This window comes from Gadus morhua, chromosome 20, assembly GCF_902167405.1.
Source record: "Gadus morhua chromosome 20, gadMor3.0, whole genome shotgun sequence".
NCBI classification, from domain to species: Eukaryota; Metazoa; Chordata; class Actinopteri; order Gadiformes; family Gadidae; genus Gadus; species Gadus morhua.
In genome coordinates, this window is record NC_044067.1 from 19,832,101 (window position 1) to 19,838,015 (window position 5,915).

Below are 5,915 nucleotides of genomic sequence, written 5' to 3' on the forward strand. Positions count from 1 at the left end.
CACTTACATTTCTCATTCAGCCAAACCCTTCAACCAACTGGTGAATGACAGCCTCCCAAGACTCTATTAACCCAATATTAACCCTTAATGATCAGATGTTTCCCTTTCCTAATCTCCTGATCATATTGGGATTATTATTACATGTAAAATGTAACTACTACAAGGATTTCTGCAGGAATCTTGACGACAGGCCAAGCTAACTTATTTAATGTGATGCCCTTCGAACACAGATGATATGTTCCAAATGACATACTTTTTCTTTTTACCCTTATAAAGTGCATAATGTTGCAAAGAATGCATACAATCTGGCCATACTACAGGGGGATTTAACTGACAAGCACACCTGTAGTGCCACCCATCGACTTTCGCAGGCTCAGTTAATGAGGGGAGGGGGGGGGGGGGGGGGGGGGGGGGGGGGTAGGGGCATAGGGGAGAATAGCCATAAACCATGCTGGGGGGGAATTGTCCATATGCTGATACTCTCTGTCCCATGCATCAGGGTCTATCCCATTGGACCCTGATTCAATGGGATCAGGGATAAAAAAAAATATGAGTACGTAAAATAATAGAAATGTCTGTGTAGACATACATCTAAAATAAAAATAAGCAGAAAGTTTTTTCTTGTGTCTTTAAATTGGGAAAATATGTTGAGTAAAGATTGTGGATGAGGTGGGAATGTATTCGAGACACGGCGGTGCATTAGAAATAAGAGCAACTCCGTCTTGCTGGGAGTCCTGGGAAGAATCTGCAGGCTCTGCTGGGCTCGTAACACACAGGAGAAAGGCTCTTCTCTCATGGTGTTGACAAGGTTGCTTCAGACCTGTCTCTTGGGGTGTGTGTGTGTGTGTGTGTGTGTGTGTGTGTGTGTGTGTGTGTGTGTGTGTGTGTGTGTGTGTGTGTGTGTGTGTGTGTGTGTGTGGTCAGGAAAGGCAGGTCTGGGCGTTGCTCCTTGGGCCAGGGATGGCCCGATGGAGTTTGTATCCCTTTTCCCAGAGGCGGCTATATTTATGGCTATTGTTTTAGAACAAGGCTCCCTCCACTGTCCGAGTGTGGGTCCCCCAGTGAGTGTGTGTTTGTCTGTGTGTGTGTGTGTGTGTGTGTGTGTTTGTTTGTGTATGTGTGTTTGGTCGGCCCACTGTGCATGTTTATATCGAATACTGTTGAGTGACTATGAGCAGTGTGTGTGTGTGTGTGTGTGTGTGTGTGTGTGTGTGTGTGTGTGCCTGGCTCCAGTCCAGTAATGATAATACCATGGTGACCAAAGGGTGACCGCAGCGGTGGATGATGACAACGTCATATAGTCTCTTACATTTCTCTCACTATTCTCTCGCTTCTTCCTCTCTTTCTGTGTGTGTGTGTTTGTGTGTGTGTGTGTGTGTGTGTGTGTGTGTGTGTGTGTGTGTGTGTGTGTGTGTGTGCGTGTGTGTGTGTGTGTGTGTGTTTGTGTGTGTGTGGTGACTCTAGGTTCCCATCATAGGTCACTGAATAGAGCCATAAACAAAGCTGACAGGCAGTGAAACAATGAGTGGGAAGATATCTATGTGTGTGTGTGTGTTTGTTTGTGTGCGTGCGTGTACGTGTCTGTGCCTGTGTGTGTGTGTTTGTGTGCGTGCATATTTTTGCATGTGTACTTTTTGGCATTAGTGCATTTCTTTGATCAAAAACTGGCATAAATAAGCTAGGCTTTTAATAGACCCTGTGTTGAAATTACACTACACCCGTCTTAAAACAATCCGTCTCTCTCTCATGGTCTCTATCTCTCTGGAAAACAAAATACCTTGATTATTAGTAAGTGGGTAGGAGATGGACTGCGAGATGGAAAAGGAGATGGAAAAACGAATGTTAGGAGGTAAGCAATACAACATATTTTATGTAAATATGTAAAATATATATGTATATATATAGAAAGAGAGAGAGAGAGAGAGAGAGAGAGAGAGAGAGAGAGAGAGAGAGAGAGAGAGCGGGACAGAGAGAGGGAGTCTCAAAGAAAGTGAGGTTGAGATAGAGATGGGGCGGTTGTTGAAAAGAACCAAACAGAGAAGGGGGGAAGAACATGAAGTGGGAGGACAGCCCGAGATAGAAGGCCAGATAAACAGATGGAATACGAGAGGCCGAGGAGGAAGAGGAGGAGGAGGAGGAGAAAAGCCTGACCTTAGACCTGTTCTGTGGACACAAAGCAGGGAAAGACAGAAAAAAGGTTGCGGGCTGAAGGCAGCAAACCTTAACAAAGTGAAAGAGGGATTTACACACAGAAAAAAAAGGGGGAGTGATACATCATGAGGTAGGAAGGGGAATAGAAATGTAGGCCTACACTATAAATTCAAAACATCATAATCAATGCTGCACTTTTGAAACACCTCTAAATTAGTAACGAAGAATCGGTCATCTGCCTCAATAAAGTAGAAACATCAAAGATCAAAGATCTCAAGTCCTCAAAACCTTCTCAGAACTGTACTGCGCTACAAACAGTCAGAAACGAAAATACATCAGCATGATTAAGATCAGCGCTATTGTCTCCATCTGTCCCACAGTGCCTTTCTCTCAGTGTGTCCACGTCATCCCGGCCTCATTAGTGTAAAGCTTTGGGTGACTAAAGACGCCTGTCTGCCGTTCCTGCTACGGTTGTCCGTCGGGAATCCCCCGGCCCCCCCGCACCCTTCATATGGTAACCATAAACCCACGTCGCCCAGCGAGACGCAGATCACATCAGAGAAGGGAGTCGGAAATTCAAAGACTCCTTTTCAAGAATATATCACTAACAGAGATATGCCTTTTTAATTATGCCCGTATAGTATCAGTGGTCGGCCGGATCAGAGGGGTCTTTTCCTCATTGTCGTTTCATGTCTTAGGGGGGGAAAAAAACTAACAAACTCGGAGTGTATTGGCATTTGGTTTGGATCAGTCCATTCACACGCCATAGCACCGTGGAGAGAATTCAACCGCACACTGACATTAGAGTCATTAGACAGATTGAGGCGTGACTAAGTGTAACAGGGTTTGTCTTTCTGATTAAAAAACATGCAATAGTGTCAGCCTTTTGCTTACCCTGAGAGCTCTGTAATGGAGTTTATTTTTACGGGAAAAGGCTCCGGAAGGTTGCAGAATGAGCTCTCGTTTAAAGCTTCATTGCTTGTGGTGATTACACTAAGAATTAGACCTTTAGACCTGAGGGTATTTTGGAAGCACAGCAGCCTAGGAGACATTTCAGCATCTAATCATTGAGCAAAGGTTTGATATGTTTTAAAGCATCTTAAAGTTAACATCAGACACACATCATTACATAGCAGGCAGGAGTTGGGCATCAACCACGGATGTTTGGGTTCGTGTCCAGAGTTGTGTGTTTTATGTCGCAACATTTTCTATTTTACGCAAAAACAAACAAATGTTCATGTACTTTAACATAGCATGCGTATAGGAATCAGAGGCGTGACGTGTTACACAACAGCGTAAGCATCTTGTGTGTCGTCACACATACGCAACATTATTAAACAATAATGGTGGATGATCTGAGTGTTGAGATCCTTTTCCTTTCCAGTTTATTTATAATACTCCTCAAACGTAAGCAAAGTCACTCTGCATAATACATAACATGTGATGCGTAAAGGTACAATTGCAATTGTGCAAGCAATATCTTTGTGTGACCAGAATTACATTGGAGGATAAATTGATGAGAAAAAGGGAGCTAAACACCAAACATTTCATTGATTAATTTATTACTATTGATTCATTCATTGACGTCCTGTTTTGAAATTGTTGCCCAGTCGGCCCTAGGGGTGGTTGTTGGGTTTAGAAGTAGAAGGTATGACTCTGTTGTGAGTCCACATGCTAAACAGCTAGTCACACCTATTGGAATAACAGAGCCTCACATTAGCATAGCTATCATGTCTGAGGGGGAGATGTGAAGATGTGTGGACCAGTACATGTCATCTTCACACCGGGTCAGGAAATGAGTTAATTAATTAATTAAACCCAAAAGTCTGGGTTACCTAGACGACAATTGTGGTAAAATTTGAGAAGCACCAAGTTCTATTAACAAAGCAAGCATTGATGAGATTACAACACTCAAACTTCAATATTCACACAAAGATTAATCTAAAACTTGAGAGAACATAGCAAAGATATGATGCCTGCATAAAATATAAAAGTTTAGGTTAATTATTGATTTAAATTCTGGCATCATTCCACAGCCCCTTTAAACAGTAGCTTTGAATAAATTAGATATTTCATATAATGCAGGTTTCATATAAATGCTGATTAAACAACAAAACCACTCACCCTGAAAATGCTTGATGATAAACTGTCCCAACGAACCAGATAGGCGTGGAACTTAATAAAATAAAACTCAGAACTTATAAAACTCAGAACAAAATTAATTTCACATTTTTCTCACATTTCGCTTGAGTAAATGGGAAATTTATTTGGGTACGCAGACCTAAATTACCGTACATAGAAGATCACAGAGGGATCTTTGGATGTTTGTTTATTTTCTTCTTTCTTTCTAGTTGGTGTCGGATATATTTGTGAATATGTCAAATCCAAATAATACTTAATAATAATAAACATTACATGAGGTTAATGTATGTTGCCCTGACATGCTTTCTTCCCTATTAATAAAAAACAAACCTATCCTGATTTGTGTATAAATTTTATAGTTCACCTAACTGTAAATGTTTTCCCCCCTTTCAATCATATTCTTTCCTGCCTTGCTCAACGGTCCCAGCTGCATGCGTCAGTTCCACCTGACATTAGCATGCGGTCATTGTGTCGTGTTAGGTATTGTGTCAGATGCAGACCACCTCCGTAAAGAAAGCTGGACAGTCAACAAAATCCCCAGCTGTTATAATTAGACCTGGGCTCCGATTGGTTGGCCAGGAGGAAGTGGGTTACTGCAGGTCGTAAACACAGACAAGACAAGACAAGATTTGGGAGCGTTCCAAGCGATGGACAAAAGCATTGTGTTGGAGATTTGCATTGCAAAAGAGGGTAGGAACAGTGTGCGGATTAGAATAAGTTATAAATATGTTGGAGACAATGTTAACAACGTTGATGTGAAATAGGAACAGGGAGTGAGGTATGGAGAAGTAAAACAGTAAAGTTATGACAAATAATTAGAATGGAGATCCGGTAACTAGTTTTCTACACAGTACACAGACGGACAAAGTATCCTCATTAATCATTTAAATGAACTCATAACGACACGTCTTTATAGCCACTTATTTTGCATCCCAAGAGCCATTGAGTGAATACAGGGGAAATACGTTCTGGAGAAGGTATGGGTTAGGCAACACTACAGGTAGGCTGGGGAGAGGGGGAGATGGATTTAACCCAGACGCAATTTAGATTTGATCAAAAGCAACATATTTTTATTATTTTATGATAGGGCCTATCACAAATCAGCAGGTTTGGGTTTGGTTTCTCATCCAACCATGCCCACATCTCACTGTGGACATTGGGGTATAAAGAAACTGTCCCTGGAAGTTAAACACCTTACCAGCAAAAACTATCCTTCCTCTGTAGGCCTACATCCATTTTGTGGAACTTGCCTTGCACACAAACCTGCAAACCTGTTGGAGGCCTGAGGAAGAGGACCACCCACCCTGAAGATGGACCCCACCAACCCACGCAACTCAAAGCCTTCTCTAATAACCCAGCTCACTGTTATCCCCTCCCACCCTTTGTTGTGACAGCGGTCCGGCCACGTCCGGCAGCTCCACAGGCATGGGCCGTACCACTATGCTCTTCACCGGGGGGGTGGTGGTGGGTGGGTTCTCTCAGGGAGGTCAGTTAGGGGGGGGGGGGGGGGGGGTTGATTGGTTGTTCTGATGTGAAACATTCTTTTGGTGGGGGGGGGGGGGGGGGGGGGGGGGGGGGGGGGGGGGGCGGGGGCTGTTTGTTCCGTCGGGGGTCGGACTGTT